Raw genomic sequence first — 18,647 nt, 5'->3', positions numbered from 1 at the left:
CTAGCTGCCACATTCTGGATTAGTTGTAGTTTCCGGGTCACCTTCAAAGGTAGCCCCACATAGAGCACATTGCAGTAGTCCAAGCGGGAGATAACTAGAGCATGCACCACTCTGGCGAGGCAGTCCGCGGGCAGGTAGGGTCTCAGCCTGCGTACCAGGTAGACAGCTGCCCTGGATACAGAATTGACCTGTGCCTCCATGGACAGCTGTGAGTCCAAAATAACTCCCAGGCTGCGCACCTGGTCCTTCAGGGGCACAATTACCCCATTCAGGACCAGGGAGTCCTCCACACCCGCCCACCCCCTCTCCCCCAAGAACAGTACTTCTGTCTTGTCAGGATTCAACCTCAATCCATTAGCTGCCATCAGTCCTCCAACTGCCTCCAGGCACTCACACAGGACCTTCACTGCCTTCACTGGTTCTGATTTAAAAGAGAGGTAGAGCTGGGCATAAGATATAAGGATGATGCTATGTGTACAGCGTCCCACAAAAGGTGTCTGCATCCAGCATTAAATGCACATTATCACACTGTGTCCACACCCATGCTCAGAACAAGCTCTTGAAATCAGTGAATGTAACTTGGATCAATTGATTTCAATAGATCAAGTCTAATTAAGCTCCTCCTCCAGTAATATCCACAATTTTCCTGTGATTTCAAGTCATGGGTCTGAGAGGTTTCAGGTTTTTGTCCCACTACTTTCCCTGGGAAAACCCACTATTTACTGCAGAAAATCTGCAGAAAACTTGATTGACATTTGTTCCAATTCGGCAATAAACAGCAGGGTTTCCCAGGGAAAGTAGCTGGACAAAAAAAACCAACCCTTTCAGACCTGTGACTTGAAACCACTTGAAGTCACGGGACAAATTGAAGTGCGGATGGAGCCTTAGTGTTCTATGGATCTAAAATGAGTTCCAGATGCCAAAAAAACCCCTGCATTTGTCCTTATATGTAGGGAAACAAGTTCCCAGTCCCTAGTTTAGTGAGATGTGCAGAACGAGCTCCAGACACACACTTTCCTCCCCTTACCGCCTCCTGCCAGGAGAGGGAATTCAGCAGTGATAATTTCCCTGAACCTCAGCTTCTTGTGTAATTTAAGATGACTACACAGCAAACTGAGATTCAGAGAAACTAGGATAAGGAGAGGGGATGGAATACATGCAAGCTCAAGGTTTACTACAGCTCCTTCTTGTTCCTACATGTCTTGTTTAACCATGGTTTAGCATGAAGTGCAAAGTGGATGTTGTGTAGTTTTTATCAACCCAATATTTTTCAAGTGCTGCTGCCACTAGCCCCACAAAAATTGTGTTATTTAAACTTCCAAAAGAAGTTGCTGTAAGTTTGGGGTCTTATTTTAAATTCTCTAGGCAACTGTGGTACACAGTAAGAGGTCAGGAGGAAGAAAGGGACAAAGATGGAGAGAGCTGTAAATAATGTCATGAGCAGTTGCTGTAAACAAACTGACCGCTAAAAAATGGCAGGGGATCTAGTTGAGTTGAAGATGCCCCCTGCAGAGAAAGAGATGCTACAAACACTGCAGGGAGAAACTAAAAAGGAGGACTTTAAAAGGCAGAAGGGGAAGGCTTTGAAGCCCTTACTCCGAGCATCAAACAAGGGTAATGGCCTGGGTTTGGCTAGCTTGATTGCAAGGACCTTTAACAAAACAGCTTTAATGTTCCTTGAATGTTTATGGATGGTGCTGGGAAGGATCAATTCCTCTGTAGCTGTGGGGGTCTCAGACTTGGGCTCTACTACAGCATCTTGGCTGTGAAATCTGGAAGACCCGCTCTGTGCCTAGGAGGGCAGGGCCCAGATGGACTCCAGCTACAAAAGCTGAGGCTGCTGAAGAGGCTGGAGAAATCTTCGCTTTCTCTTAGTGCAGTCCCAGGTAATATTTTATTCTCTTGCTAATGATGCCGTTTTAAATGTGCATTTTATATTTGACTTCCTTGGTAGTGTCTTATTTTGAAATCTTTTAAGATAATGTTTTTGTTTCCTGTTAATTAGGTTGCTTGAATGTATGCTTGACTTTCTTCAGTAATGTTTTGTTCTGGATTGTTTTATTTGATGTTTTAATGTAGGTTGCAAACCACTTTGATTTTTTTTTTCTTAAATATAAATCAGTATAGATATGAAATGATTGATGATAATAATAATAATAATGTTTGAGAGGAAAACAGCCGTTTGGAATTTAAGATGCCTGCTTCAGATTCTCTTAGGGAATCTGGTGCTGTCTACATATAGGTATGTGTGCTAGCTTGCACTTAAGCTCTGCTTACATATTTGTAATTAAGGCAAACATTGCAAGGACACCAAAGTCTCCGGCCTATCTCAGCCAAAGTTAGAGGTAGGGATCAGATTGTATAAAGTCCTTTCTGTGTGAAACACATTCTCTAAGACAGTAGTGTTGATGTGCCCTTTGAAGTAGCTACTGAGATAATTCTGAAAGCATGCTGCAAATGCTACGTATTTGTACTGTTACATCCATGGCTCCACTGATTGCATTCCAAGTGGAAAGGAACAAAATCATCATCAGTCAGATGAATACAGTCCTCTTTCCCAAGAGCATCATTTTAATTCTGAAACTTTGTCTCCTCCCTTCCCTTCCTTCCCCCCCCCCCTTTCAGACCCCTATTCCAAGGATTACTACCCTACCCTTTTCAAGAAGAGAGAAAAAATATATTGCTGCATGCAGAGGGAAAGGTTCTTGCCAGAATGTGATTTGCCTTATTTTCTGCAAGCAAAAGCATGGAGGGGAATTGTCCAAATTAAGTTGCTTGATTACAAAAATTAATCTTGTCACTTAGTGTCCCTGTTCCACAGAAAAGGGCCTTTGATTAGCCTCCTTGTTTCAGAATATTACAAGCAGAAGGCAATTTTCCAGACAAGGATAGGAGAAGGCGAGAGTGAAGGGGACAAGGCCAGACAGCTGATTCCAATGCCCAAGACATTCCACACACGTGATACAGGCCATCCTTCAGAATGAAAAGTTATCGGTAAACACAGCCAAGGAAAACGGAAGATACCTGTGAATGCTTTCAGTTCTTACCAAAGATGCCTGCAGCACCCTGAGCCTCTGTATTTTGCGAGACAGATTCAAGTGCATTCTGGATATTTAGGTTTGCACATTTAAAGCAGCTTAAAGCACTCTGTTACCTTAGTAGAACACATCTATTTATTTTTAAAATGGACAATTTGTGGTTTGGAAAATGACAGGGAAGTGCATTTAAAAATGTGAGATGAACAAAAGTCTAATGGAAGATGTGTAAACACCCTGCGCTTCATGAAGAATGCAGGAAGAATGCTCATTGTCATTTAATTGCCCCATAAACAAATCAGAGTGAATGCTCAATAAAGTGTAGTTTGTGCAAGCAAATCAGGATGAATAAACGGGACATCTGGAGATGCTCACAGTCAGTGATTCCTCTTATGGTTTGCACACAATTAAATTACAACGTTATTCCTAGTGATGTCAACAAGACTTATATTTTGGGGCTCAGAAATACAAGTCTTGTGGGCTCATAAACTTTGCCTCAAACACAAGGTGAGTCTTAAATTATTTATGTCTTGAATTTTAATCTCTCTCTCTTCTTCATCATCATCATCATCATCATCATTTATTATTTATACCCCACCCATCCGGCTGGGTTTCCCCAGCCCCTCTAGGTGGCTCCCAACAGATTAAAAACAGAATAAAATATCAAACATTAAAAACTTCCCTAAACAGGCAAACAGGGAAAGGGAGAAGGAATTCTCTCTACCCACCACCCTGTTTACGGTCTCTGCCTTGCTGCAACGTATCACACTGGGTGGCAAGAAGTCCCTAGGAAACATTATTTCCCCCAAAGCTAGTGCAATATCAGTCACTACCATGCCAGGTGTTATAAAGGAGAGAGATGGCAGAAAGACAGCCCTTCTTCATTCTCATTGCTTGCAAATGCTGCAGCGGTAATTGCTGCACCCACCACAGAGGGGAAGGGAGGCCTCCTACTACCTCCCCTTTCACTACTTATTGCAGTTTATCCCTACTAACAGAACATCACCAGTGCAGCTATAGATCAGCCATAGAAGAAAGGTCTTACAGCCTTTCTGAAACTCTAACAAGCGGGTGGATTTCCTAGCCTCTTCAGGAATGATTTTCCAGAAGGACATTCCGGAGTCTGGAGCCACTACTGTGAAGGCCATGATTCTAGCAGTTTCCTGTACTAACCTGCTGCATTGATGCGATAGTGTAGCAAGTTGGGCATGGCACCTCCCTTCTATCACCTCCCCTTGTATGGAATCAGATTTAGAGGAGGTGGTGGTTTAGTCTCCTTTAATTATCCTCTCTCCCAAGCCTGCTTTCTCTCTCCTGATCACTCTACCGTCTCCCAGCAGCTAGACTTCTCTTTGTACTCCTCAATTTTCAGCCTGCCTCCACCATTAAATGCTTGCCAGAAGACTTGGCAAGTATCTGCTACCCATCTTTGAGACAGCCAGGGCTTGCAGCAAAGGATGCAGCATCTCTGTTCCTATAGCAACAGAATATCTCCTCCCACCTGCGTTCCTGTCCTTCCAAGATACTGGCACCATTACCAGGGCAACCAGCTTGTTGGGCCACCAAGTTAGGTGCGGCTTGCTAGCAATGTCCACAGGGATTCCTTCTGACCCCAATCTGGCCAGCTCTTGTGGGTGAACTTAGTCCCCAGCAGATGGTAAACAGTACCTGGCAGGTGAGCTTATATAGGGACAGATATGGGAGTTCTAGCCTGTGAATGGCCTTTAAAACCTGCTGTAGGGAGGGAGAAGGCCTCCACACAAAGGCTGGCCTTTCCTTTCAAGTAACAGGCTGGGTCCGGAAGAACCCCTAGGCACAAATAGGATAACTGTAAACCCATTGATGATGAGCAGGCTTATCTTTTCCACACCATAGTCATTCCCTTCCAGCATCACCTTCACCTTTTGAATTCTTTTGGGTTCCTCCTCATCCACTTAACCAAAGGGCTAGTATCTGGTACACTTTTTCAAAAGTTGTTTATCTGTTTGCTGTGCCCTTGGACACCTCTTAAGATAACCAAATTCTGCATGGTTTTTGAGATCAAAGCAAAGGTCTTAATCTATGCTTGGATACAGTTAGATGACATTTTGAATCAAGATGCCAGACTTAAACTTTCAAATGAGCACTGGCATTATTATTATTATTATTATTATTATTATTATTATTAGTTTCTTAGAATTCCTGAGCAGCACCAGGTATGAGGCTAATAGTTAATAATACCAAACAGCTGAGATTTCTAACAATTCTGCCTTAAATGTAACATATAATACTTTTAAGGCAATTGCATAAATTTAAGAAGGTTTTTATTTATATGTCTGACATCCTTCATTTTAATAGCAGATTCTAAGGCTAAAAAGCAAATCAGTTGATGTTCTTAAACATGTCAAAACAAGTTAAGAAATTAAGTCCATGCCTTCAATTAAAATTCTCCTATTCAACAATTTTTAAAAAGCAGTCTCGAAGTGGGAATGCTAATTTTGATGATCTGATTTACAGTACATTTTTCACTAAAAAAACTATTTTGCATTATGGTCTCAGTTTCCCTTTTGTTTGACATATTATGTTGAAATATTCAGAAAACCATACTATTTTTGTCCTATTGAGTAATCAGATTACTGGGAATTTCCACAAAGCCTTAATCCTTGGGCACGTCCACCAAAGGTGAAAGAATGTACCTTCGGTTTCTTTACATTTCCAACATTTATTATCGGGCAAATGATAGATTTTTGCAAGCTTGACTGGTGTCATGTACCACCTGTATATCATTTTCATAATATTCTCTCTTAAGGCATTACATGCCGTAAACTTCATACCTGTGGTCCATAACTGTTCCCAGTCAGCCATCATTAGGTTATGTCCAACATCTTGTGCCCATTTAATCATAGCAGATTTCACCGTTTCATCCTGAGTATTCCATTTCAACAGCAAGTTATACATCTTTGACAAAATCTTGGTTTTGGGTTCTAACAGTTCTGTTTCCAATTTTGATTTTTCCACCTGGAAGCCAATTTTCTTGTCCAAATTATATGCCTCCATTATCTGATAATAATGAAGCCAGTCTCGCACTTTGTTTTTTAATTTCTCAAAACTCTGCAATTTCAGTCTATCTCCATCTTGTTCCAAAATTTCCCAATATTTTGGCCATTTGACCTCCATATTGAGCTTTTTCTGAGCTTTCGCTTCCATCGGTGACAGCCACCTTGGGGTTTTGTTTTCCAATAAGTCCTTGTATCTTGCAACCCGTTCCAGGGTTTTGAGTGGTGGATTTTAGCTTCTTTTCCTCTCTTTTTTACAGGGAAATACAGTTCAAACCTTTCCCCCCTCCTCCCCTGCAATCAAGGGGGGGAAATCGCTTGTTTGATGTTCGAATTATAATCCTTTTCCAACGTCTTTTAAGGTTTCCGCTTACAAGTTCATTGCTTTACTCCATTTACAAGAACGGAAGGCAGACTTCCTGTTTATGCCTCTCCGCTTCGGTGCCGAATTATTTGTAAAGTTCCTTTAATTCCGGAATTAGCCTACTCACGGATCGTTGTTTTGCAGCCAAATTGTCCCAGGAAAAAGGCAGCGCTCTCTGGTAACGGCTACGCGGCTTCGCTCCACGGAAGAAGCAGTTGACTCACAGCACCGCGCCACTTCCCCGCTCCGCTCCGGAGCCCATAGTCGGGCTCCTTTGCCAATTGGGGGGGCGCAAAAGGTGCCCGCCGAGTCCCACGGTCACAGGCTTCACCCGCCTGTGATTTTTGAAGGGTCCCCGCTTCGCCGTAGCAGTGCAGACCCGATTTCCGCAGAGCCGGCTCCCTCCAAGTCAGAGGGAATCTGCCATTACCGATGGCGCCACCCCGGAAGTCTATTTTACTGCCAGTTTTAGTACATGATCACTGCTTTCCATAAGTGTTCAAATTACTGTATTCTCTCCTGCTTTACTCTATCAACAATGTTCACAAAAAAATGCATTTGTTTTGTACATGTAGCTGAAAATGATTGATATAAAAGTTGAGTGAATATTCTGACTGTTTCTGGTAGGTGTGGGTCTGACTCTAATTTAAACAACATTTCAGAAAGGAGGAATATATGGCTGCCAAGTCTGCAAAATGATAATGTCATGGCAATTACATAAATTGAATTCCAGAAGAGTGATGCTCCTAGCTACCATTTCTCTCCTAATCCCTCTCTAGTCTTACTGGTGACCAAAAGAATAATATTTGGTGCTATGAGCTGCAACTCTACTCAGAGTTCCTAAGATCAGCCTAACACTCCTGATGTCAGTGCCTGATTGACAATGCAGCAATACCAATAGACCCTATTAAGTGACCATCCTATGCACAGTTTTTGCAACAGAAATAACTCAGGTTGAAGTTAGGCTTACTGAAAAATATGGTATATTCAAACTAGAACAAAGAATAGATCCATCTGTCAACCAAACTGAAAACCTTGATGGTCACAGGGAAGACCGTCTCCTGCTCTGGAGGGTAGGACTCAAACCAATGGGTTCAAGTTATAAGAAAGGCGATTCCGACTAAACACCAGGAAGAACTTTCTGACAGTAAGAGCTGTTCAACAGTGGAGCGGTCTCTCTCAGCAGGTTGTGGACTCTTCTTCATTGGAGGTTTTTAAGCAGAGGTTGGATGGCCATCTGTTGTGGATGCTTTAGCTGAAATGCCTGCACTGCAGGGAGGTGGACTAAATGACTTTTGGGGTTCCCTCCAACTCTACAATTCTATGATTCTATGACATTTATTTAAAGAAGCCACATATAAGAAAAAAGATAGGCTTTAAAAAAAAAAAACAAAGTGTTTTGTCACAGGTTGTATTAGCACAAGTAGAGTAGTGACTTAGGTGATGAATACAGTGAAGGGTAGCGTGAGACAACATGTAAAAGTCTGTATTCTAAAGAGTTGCTTCTTTTTTGTACGGTTGCATGCCACCCCAATCTCTGAGTGGTGATTCCTGGGGTTCCAGGCGCTCACCCAGGGTTCATGTTTCCTTTCAGGAATGAGGCACAGTGAAGACTGCAGTGTCTTTATAGCATATGGCTTATTTACACACCTATATACAACCTGAGTCTTCAATAGAGGGGTTCACAGCACTAACACCCCAAAAGGGTCTTTTTTTCTCCCATAGTCACAGCCTTGGATTCAAACGGGTATCAAATATCCTGCTCTCTAATGTTGCCCTCCCTCACTCTATCTCTAGCCTGCTGCTTTCCTTCTAGGTCACATCTCTACTCTAAACTCTTGCATTATCTGTTGAGGGAGGAGGGCCCACCAATTTGATGTCTAGCACAAGCCCTTTATTCTCATAATGGAGAGGCTAGCCTGGCTTAATTAGCTGTTAAAACTTGCTGAATCCAGGGATTAGAAGTGTCTAGTATCCAGTTTAAATACCCCAAGCCTTGATTAAATTCTAACACTTACTGGACCCAGGAATATAGAGGTCTGGCACCCACAAACTCATAACAGTACCAAAGCTACGCAAAGCATTGAAATTCCATTCTGAGAAGTAGCAAGCAGCAAAACCTGGTTTCTATAGCACTGCCATGGAAACGTCTCACTGTGAATCTGTGCCTTCAGGCCCCTTTGCAACTAAAAGATATTTCTTCCCCGACACCCACTTCCACATCACATGCCCACCCCCTCCAAATGATTAAAGGGTATGGTATACTCTGGCAAAAAAGGGCTGGACTAGCTCCTTCCTGGCTATTGATACAGAATGGTGTCTTCAAAACACAATAAAGGAATAAATGTCTCTCCATTTAGGAATCCTTTTATTTTACCTAACAATGTATTAAGGAACAGACCGAATAATCTTATGCAAGGGATCTTTTGAAATGCCCCTTTTTTTTCTTGGAATGATGTCTTCCAAAACTGAAGTTAACTATCAGAATGTAGAACTAAGTCCTCTTAATCTACTGTTTTGTCTGTTATCTCATGGCTCCTTCCTCCACCTTGGACTACTCTGACTCTCCTTCCTCTCCTGGCTCCTTCCTTTGTGGGTGGCGTCAAATCCTATAAATCACTGATCCCCTCTCCTGGGTCACTCTCCCAGTCCCTGCCTCTGCCCCACACTCCTCAGAGTCCTGCCAGTCCCTGACACAAGCCGCTCAAAATGTTTTGCTCTTCCTCTTTCCAACTTGCCTCAGGCACACCTTGCTCACAGGTCCTCCTCTAGAAAACATAAATCCCACTTTTGACACCAGTGTTGCATTCCACCCCAATCTCTGAGCACTGCAAAATTCTAGGGGTTCCTGGTTCTTATCCAGGATTCAGTTTCCTCCGAATGAGGGACAGCAGAGACTGTGGTGTCTTTAGGATATATGGTTTATTTTACACATATAAAAAACCTGAGCCTAAGATGGAGAGGCTCACAGCATTAGCATCCCAAGAGGGTCTTGCTTCTCCCATAGCCACAGACTAGGATTCCAGCAGAAATCAGGCATGGCTCTGTCTCACAGATTTCAGCCTTCTATTTCTCGTTTGTAGCTTACACATCCAACTCTCAACTCTGCCCTTTGTCTTTCTAACTACCAGCAAGTTGACTGAAGGGACTCACCTATTATCCATATGGCACAAAGCCACTTCCTTTGTTACCTTATAGGCCCATATTTAGAGGGCCATTACCTCACTAGGAAGCTAGCCTGGCTATTCCAAGAATTGAATCCGTGCTTGATCCAGGAATCAGAACAGGTCTCAGGCATACAGCCCACCCCCACAAAACTCATAACCAAATATTGCAAGGGATTAATGGGAACTTAATTACTGATTTTCCGACTTTCTATAAATATATTTGTGTCGGTATTGTAGTTGTAGGAGCCATTTCATGCATTTTAATTAACAAGCCTAGTATGGGAGTACTGATGCATACATAATTTCATAAATATTAGTTAAGTGTAAATTTCATAATCTCCAAAATGTTAGTTTTATGGTCCCCAGAATAAGTGACTGTCTGGCCAGAAAGCAGTAAAGGAAAAAACACATCTTTAGTAGAACTTGGGGCAACAGAAAACACTTAATATTAATCAATGCACTGTCAGGGTGTAATCAGACAGCAGGTTTTCATATTTGGGTCAGTGCTTTAGTACTAAACCACAAGCACTGGAAGAGTTCCTGGGAACCAGACCAAACTGTTCTCACAGGAGTTTGCATCCCACCACTTTGAAATTGGTTGTGCAGTCGAGCCCTGGAACTTTGATATTTTCATGCCAGGCATCAACATGAGCTGAAGCTAATAACACATAACCACTGCATATGCACTAGAAATACAATGACTGGCAACTCCCTATGTAGGTATGCAAGTTAAATCCACTCATACATACCAATGAACACATTCAACCAACTTCTGTCCTTAATTTCTAATAGAATAAGCTTATGCAAATAGCTTAACTGATTTCTCATTTGCTTCTTTACATTTTTCTCCTTGAAATATGTCGACTTCACTTTTCTTTGCCTTTAAAAAACTCATCTTTTCCCCCACCCATGTGGAGTTTTGATCCTGAAATTGACATCTCTCTGTTAAACTCCAGAAGCTGCAGGAAGTCAGCATCTAATCAGAATCAAGCAACAGTTTGCATTTTACGGTGCTGGAAACTAATGACATGACTGGGGCATCCAGAACTGTTTATTCACGTGTGTGCCCATTTATATGTATAGTAGCAAATGGAGTCTAATTTCCCTCCCAAAATTCCATGCATTCACCCACACATATGGTGTAAAAATTCAGTCCCCATCCCATCTCCACTTCATACAGTATGAGGGCAGATTTGTGAACAGACGTAGCCCCATTACATCTAGTTTGGACCTTGAAATCCCCTAAACACAACCTTCATTTTTCTTTATATAAAATGACTAGCAAATAGAAATTGAAACTTTAATGCTGTATAAGACACTGTAGTTGATCTACCTGTGATTTGTTTAAAATGTGGGGGGAAGTGAGAAGGCCATTGTTCAGCGATAGAGCACTTAGTTTGGGTGCCAAAAGTCACACGTTTAGTTCCCTGCATCTCCAGATAGGGCTTGGGGAGACTCTAGTCTGAAATCCTAGGGAGCCACTGCTAGCATAGACAGTAATGAGCTAGATTCAGTATAAAGCAGCTTTCTACGCCCTTTTAACTAGAATTGTACGTCCTTCAAATATTGACTATCTTTCCTCCAGACTGCTAAGATTCTCTGGCCATGACTCAAAATTACACTAATACCTTGCGAAGATCCTATAGCATCTATCAACTGATGCACGGTCATTATAAAGGGCCATCTACTAATGCTGATGGAAATGTCCAGGAAAGCAATGTAGTCAGGATTTTAATATTCAGCAAGGATTACAAGAACACTGGCCTGTTTGAATGGATCTGCCCTTCGAATCATTTTATTTACTTTTCCAGTCTTCTTGAAATGTTTATTTGAATTTTGTCCATTCCTGGAGAAAAGCACATTGCTTTTAATGCTTTTGCTTATCCAGCCCTCAGTTCTTACTTCCAAACAAAGTGCAGTAGTTGCAGGCATCTTAGCAAGACTCGGGCTGATGCTATTCCTAATCTTAAGTATGTTTTCCAGAAGGCTTTCATCATTTGTTTGTATTAAATTGGTGGAAGGGAATGGATCGTACTATATAAGAGAAAATATATTACATTATAGAGGGATAAGGAAATGGGCATGTATGAAAAAAACAATCCATACTTTGCTCTGATGTCGGGAATGTAATCAATAATAATAATAATAAATTTTATTTATATCCCGCCCTCCCCAGCCGAAGCCGGGCTCAGGGCGGCTAACAACAATAACACTTGAGTACATTCCTGAAAGTTCGGGGTTTAAATCTCATATCCATCAGCTGTTTCCAAGGTCACAAGTGGCTCCCAAATCCTGCAGATTCAGGAAATCCAGGTGAACATTGATCAAACGCATTCATGTCACTGGCATGGGGAATAGCTCACTGACAGCTGCCACCATCAGAATAGACAGCAGTAGGGTCTGTAGGCCAGCTTTACCATCGTAGGAGACAGACACTCATGTTCTGTGGGCACACTCAAGTCAACAGTACCAGAGTGCTTTTAGCTTCCTCCTGTGGACTCTGCATGTACATGGAAAATGTTAAATGAGATTTCCAAATCCCAGCAAATTATTTAGGAGAGATACGTGAGTAGGAGACAATGGAATAATGATGATGCATTGTACAAACAGAATAAAAAGAGAAATGCCTGCCTAGAGACTTATAATTCAAAAGACTGAAAGGCAAGAAGACAAGATTTTATCTTTTTTTTAAAAAAATCCATGTATATTTTCAGTTCTAATTTAAGTGCTCCTCCACAAAAAAAACCCTAATAAAACATTCCCATGAAGGAAACTGTTACATCATCATCAGCCTGATGAAAAAGATGGCTTGGGATTAACTTTGAGCCACTTCCAACATAATGTTCTGTGCTCACAGAATGACTTTTAAAAGCAATTGGATGAGCGCCTCCATTTGGAAATGTTACACGGGGACTACAACATTCCTCAGATGGATTAATGAACATGCTCATCAGTTTCTGTCAGGTTCTGTTCACAGTTTGCTCAGGGATGGGGTGGGGAATGTGCCTGCCTAATTCACATGTAACATTGCCACGTGCAGGCACTGTGACTGCGATAAAAGAGATTGCATAACAGGAAAGTAAAAAAGCATAGTTGTGAACCAGGGTCTCTCCCATATGACCTATTTATTGAACATTCATTCTGATTTGTTTGCCCCCACACTTTCCAGGGCATTTCCCCATCACTTTCCTTATCACAAAAACAATAATGGGGGGGGGGGAATAAATGGATATGTTGCACAAGAGTGTCAAACCAACTTTAACTACACAACCTAAATTAGCTGGTATGGGATTGAATCCCACCCAAAACTACTGACAGGTCTGGAAGTGCCTCAGGAGGTCTCTTGTTCAAATCTCAGCTCAGGCATAAATTCACTCAGTGACAGTAGCAAACTACTATCTCTCCAGCCCAATCTTCCATCTATAATATGAGGATGATGATAGTGCTGGCATATATTACACCGCTGTATTGATTACTAAGATAATGCAGATAAAGCACTTCAAACACTTAAGGAAGGTGCTATGTAAATATTGTTGTTCTTCAGATTCTATCAATAAGCCCTTAGTCTGTGTTGCCAAGGTTGTTGTTGTTTTCAAGTCCCCAAACCATTTTAGGATTGGCACTTAAATGCTAAATAATCCCCTGCAATTTCTTGGAAACAGTGCTATCCACAAATTTCCCTGCTGTACCAGTTTTTCTATTTGCTTCTTTTCCTCTCCAACTCTTATACTCCCGTCTCTCACTTACAGGTGTTTTTAAGCTCACATTTCCCACTTGCTACTACTACTTCTTCCATTCATGTTCAGCCCTGTAGTTTACCAGCTTGCAAATTCCAGAGAACGCACAGGACCACAACACAAAACAGCAAGGACAGAATGAAAACATCTCTGGAATGACAGGAAGAGATTAAACTAAAATGAGAAACAACCAGAAAGTCACTCCTGAATCCCAGGCCACTTCATTATTGTGGTTGTCCCTGCATGCCAGCTGGGACAGAAAGTCAAGGTAGCAACGTATTGCAAGGAAAAGCTATTTTCAGTGTACTTCAAGCACAGCTTTAATGATGAAGCACTGGAAATCTTGTAAGAAAAGTCTGTTCCTGGCTGTTTTCCAACCTGTCTTCAAATCAGAAAGGTCTGACTAAGCATATAAACTTTTGGAATTGGCTCACCAAATCTATGGAGATTAGCTCATCACTGCAAGCAGCAGTAGGAGCACTTGGGTTGGATAAACCCCGTAAGAAGAACTTCCACTTCTCCTGCAGCCAGAGGTCTTGGATTTTGTCTTTATCATCCCATTCAGTCCCTTTCTTTCCTGTTCATCACTTGCTTCACTGCAAGGGGGGGGGGGTCAGGAAAGGATTTGTGCCGCATTTGTTTTCCTGACATTCTTCAGGGCCAATGCTAAAGTTTCTTCAGTGACGCAGCTGCTCTCTTCCACGTCTTGCTGAGTGAACCCTGCTCTAAGCAATGTGCTTTTCCCTCCCTGAAGGTGGGAGTGTGTAAGATATTATTCCACTGCAGCTGCATGAGCAGCCCTGACATGCCATCAGGAAGGAAACATTAGCAAAAGGCACTGATGATGTCAGAACAAAGATTATGTCAGCCATAACTGCTCACAAAAGAAAGGCCAACATCACTTTAGGTTTTGGCATTCACACAAAAATCAACTCCTAAGTATATAACGATTCCACTGCACCTGCCACAATTTTGCAACCTGAATACTCAAGTTCTGTACATAATACATCCATATGCTTATTTTTACATGAATGTGCTGCATCAGAACCAGTTCAAATCTGATTTGAGGCTTATGAATCCACTTGAAGGATGAAGAGCAGACACTGGGCTTAAGCCAAGAACCGAACAGGCATTGTCCATGAGAACCAGCCATGAGTGCAAGCTGGGGGTTTTGACTAGGACAACCAGATGCTAGACCATGCCAGAAACAACTCATAGACAAAATAGTAGTACCCATCTGGCAGCTCAACATCTACATCCTTAAGAACCAAATGGCATGTGATGCTAAACATGTTATTAGCAACCACATCTTAAGGGTTTTCTTATTTAATACTAGGCATGGAGTAGGTCTGGCTTCCATCAAGTCTGCAGTGCACAGAGAGGAGTGACTTTTCTCTTCTCAGCTGCAATCCTGGGCAAAAATAACCCCATGCATGCTACAATTGGTTTTTGTCCCTAAGGCTAACAATAATAGAGGAGGAGCAATGTCGGTGCGACTGCAGCTGGGGAGGGAAAAGTTAAGGCAAACCTTCCCACCCATCAACAGTACAGTCTCACTGGAGGCCAGGGGTTGCAAGTCCTTAATTTTAAAATTTTGCCATAAAGCTTGCTTTTTTCCTTTTCCTTTTCCCTTTCTTTTTTTTTCTTTCTTTCTTTCTTTCTTTCTTTCTTTTTTTTTTTTAACCATCATCAGCCTAGGCTGAGAAGGGATATGCAAGTTTGTTTTATGGCAAATATTAAAAAGTAACTATTATAAAGAGGTTTTCTCTACCAACTCACTTGTCATTGTTTTCTAAGTCCTACCCTTTGAAAAATGGAGATTAGAGAATAGAGGATTGGGAACGAGCACTCTGGCAGGCTTGAGTGTGAGGAAAGGGGGTCCTACTTTGGCTGGGATGGGGAAAGAATATTTTAGTGGTAAATTAATTGAAAGAGAATTGATTTGTGGGAATCTAGGTTGGAAAATAATTTCAAGTAAAATTAACCAATGGGGAAATTATTGGAGTTTGGTTATTTGTACTCAGATCCTACCTCTTTATTTTGTTATTCTGTGGCCTCTCTCAACCTCACTAGTTAGCCTTCAGTACCATGTATGGGGTACATCAGCAAATGCAGAAACAGAGGAGTGGTTCAGTGAAGTTCTGTGTACTCAATTTGTGGTCTTGGCATGCCATTTCTCTCAATTCATCTCATTGTCAGGCAATCTGTTTCCAATAGTGACCAGCCCAAGGCCTGAGGCTGTTTACACAGGGCAGGAGGACAGGAGTACCCCTCTGTTTTTCACTCAGCTATTGTGCAGAAAACAATATCTGTCTTCCATGGGCAGAGCTGCTCTAGAGCAAGCAGAACAAACTTTAGTTGTGTGGACCAGAGGGATGGGAAGGGTGGATGGAACATTTAGCATTCCAATTTTTGGGAGTCGCCTGCTACCCCTAGTCCACTGATCTATTTACCAGATACTGCTTTTGAATTATGGTGCTGGAAGAGACTCTTGAGAGTCCCATGGACTGCAAGAAGATCAAACCTATCCATTCTTAAGGAAATCAGCCCTGGGTGCTCACTGGAAGGACAGATCGTGAAGCTGAGGCTCCAATACTTTGGCCACCTCATGAGAAGAGAAGACTCCCTGGAAAAGACCCTGATGTTGGGAAAGATGGAGGGCACAAGGAGAAGGGGACGACAGAGGACGAGATGGTTGGACAGTGTTCTCGAAGCTACCAGCCTGAGTTTGACCAAACTGCGGGAGGCAGTGGAAGACAGGAGTGCCTGGCGTGCTCTGGTCCATGGGGTCATGAAGAGTCGGACATGACTAAACAACAACATGTGAAAAAGAATACCTTTGGTCTCACAGAAAATAAACGGTCCAGGATGCAGTTCTGAATTCTCCATTTTTTTCTAAATAAGCCCCTGGTTCTTGCAGTGCTCTGATCACAAGGGGGCTGGTTCATCACTTCCACAAGTTCAATACAGGACAAGTAAATTTAAATTACATAGTGTGAAATTTGGCACAGCTGCCTGTTTTGGCACAAGATTCATGGGAATTAATGCAGACTCATATAAAATATTGTCCTTTTCAAGGGGTGAGAGGAAAAATTGGTAACATTCTCAGCTATAGCATCATTTTTTAAAAAAAGAAAATAGTAAAGGAGAGAGATAAGACAAGAGGAAAGCTCATGTAGAAAAAAGCAGCAGGAACATGTCCTAATTTGGAACGACAGCCCTCATTGCCATGGCAACTCTGAATCACCCCACAGCATAAAGAACTGGCTATTTGTGGTGTTAAATGGTTGAACTTCTAGAAGAGGGGGGAAATGGGATTATGCAGTGAAAGATTATAGTACCAACTGGTTTCTTTCTTGCAGATTTTCTAGTCCATTTTATCATGGGAAATGTTTATGTCCAGGAATCCATGTTACACACATTTTCTATCACTCAAAGGGCAAGCTATTCTGGCTTGTCAGTCCCTGGGCAGTACGCTGAAATCAAAGAGGACTGAATGAAGTGTTAGAAGAAGCAAACACCCAGTTTCTCTTACTAACACAATTCTCAGCAAGTGAATTCAAGGAGACCATAGAGTGGCCAGATATTGAGAACCAGCAACATTTAATGAAGTTATCAGAAATAGTTCCCTCACATTCATCACTGATCAGCAAAACATTGCCAATAACCATGTAAAGAATCAGTAGAAATAATACAGTGGATGTGTAAGTTATAGAACTGGATTCAACAATATAAATACCACCTATCTCAATGAAAACAACAGTCAGAGACTTGCCTCTAAAAAGGGTCTGTACAAAATGCAAACAATGAAATAGGCAAGAAAACATAAAGGAAATGTCTTATACTGGTCACATTCAGATAACTCTTCAAACCACAAATGGAGAACCTGTAGACCTCCAGATATTGTTTATTATTGTTGTTTATTGTTTATATTTTATTGTTTGTTGTTTATATTGTTTATTATTGTTGTTGATTAAGGTATACAGACTCATTCTTAAAACCGTGTTTATATAGCTTGGAGGATAGAGAGCAGTTGAGAGGGAAAGGATTAAAAGCTTCCGCTTATACTTAAGGTAAACCATAGATTGCCATTTTGCCCAAATTATAATTTGCCCTAAAACTATAATTGAAACATGATGTGGGCTCCTAATTTGTGACCAAGCTACAGTTTGCATTTGGAAAGAAATAGTGATGGTGATTTCCTGTGAATTAGAAGCAGAAGATTCTAATATCCTCCACTATCATGTGGGAGAAGACAAAAGGCACAAGGGGATGCAAGAGCCTCTGGTTTGATTTTGAAACAAGCTATAGTTTTGGGTTATGTCTAAATGGGGCCACTGAGTAAATATTAGGTTCCTTTAGCCAAGTACTGTGCCTAGGACTTTCCAAAAGGTTACAGGCTCCGCTAACCCATAAATAGTACCTCAGGTTAAGAACTTTGCTTCAGGATGAGAACAGAAATTGCCTGGCGGCAGCGGCAGGCCCTATTAGCTAAAGTGGTACCTCGGGTTAAGTACTTAATTTGTTCCGGAGGTCCGTTCTTAACCTGAAAATGTTCTTAACCTGAAGCACCACTTTAGCTAATGGGGCCTGCTGCTGCGCTGCCAGAGCACGATTTCTTTTCTCATCCTGAAGCAAAGTTCTTAACCCAAGGTACTATTTCTGGGTTAGCAGAGTCTCTAACCTGAAGCATATGTAACCTGAGGTACCACTGTACTGCAATTCTTTTAACTAGAGAGGTCTGGGCTTAAAACTGGAACCATCTACATGCATTGTGTCTTTTCCAACAGTAAGTTAGTCCTTCAGAACTACACTAATAGGATACTTCATTTTTTACTTTGAGCTTCTGATGGATCCTGTCTGCATAGAACCATACAGATGTCAGCTGCGAGTATTTTAGCTGGCTCCTACTAATATTCCTGATTTTCACAAATATCTCTAGCCCATTTTAAATCTGATTATATTACTGGCTATCAGCTCAATCACTGTTCCACTGGTGAGCTGTGCACAGAACCAAAACACCCCCTTTCTTGTTTTAGATCTGATGTGCATTAATTTCAGTAGGTTCTCTCTGGTTCTTATATTAACCAGAATAAGCAGCTCTTCTACTGTCATTGTTATTCAAAACCACACAGAAATGCTTTTATTTTATTAACTCTTTCCTGCCTGTTTTCTGTCCTAAGGCATCCTCTCCCTGTATGGAAGTCTTACATACCCATGGTTATTACAGTTTCTTTTTCTGAACCTTTTTCCAGTTTCCTACTGTATTTGTTTTGAGATGAGGTAGCTAGAGCTGTTTATAGTACTCC

General features: G+C 41.6%; 1 protein-coding gene and 1 long non-coding RNA gene across 20 annotated transcripts in view; one reads left to right on the top strand and one right to left on the bottom strand.

The window, feature by feature from the left end:
• Nucleotides 1-18,647, bottom strand: part of GRIN2B (glutamate ionotropic receptor NMDA type subunit 2B) — a 292,093-nt gene that overhangs the window by 160,633 nt on the left and 112,813 nt on the right. The window lies entirely within an intron of this gene.
• Nucleotides 4,566-18,647, top strand: part of LOC308457455 — a 62,033-nt gene continuing 47,951 nt past the window's right edge. For all 5 annotated transcript variants that reach the window (XR_013976910.1, XR_013976911.1, XR_013976912.1 and 2 more), the window contains exon 1: nucleotides 4,566-4,710. This is a non-coding gene — a long non-coding RNA (uncharacterized lncRNA). The remainder of the gene's footprint in view (nucleotides 4,711-18,647) is intronic.

This window comes from Podarcis pityusensis, assembly GCF_964106645.2.
Source record: "Podarcis pityusensis genome assembly, chromosome: 10".
NCBI classification, from domain to species: domain Eukaryota; kingdom Metazoa; phylum Chordata; class Lepidosauria; order Squamata; family Lacertidae; genus Podarcis; species Podarcis pityusensis.
The sequence above is the reverse complement of the archived record's forward strand: the minus strand, read 5'-3'. Positions and strand labels throughout refer to the sequence as shown.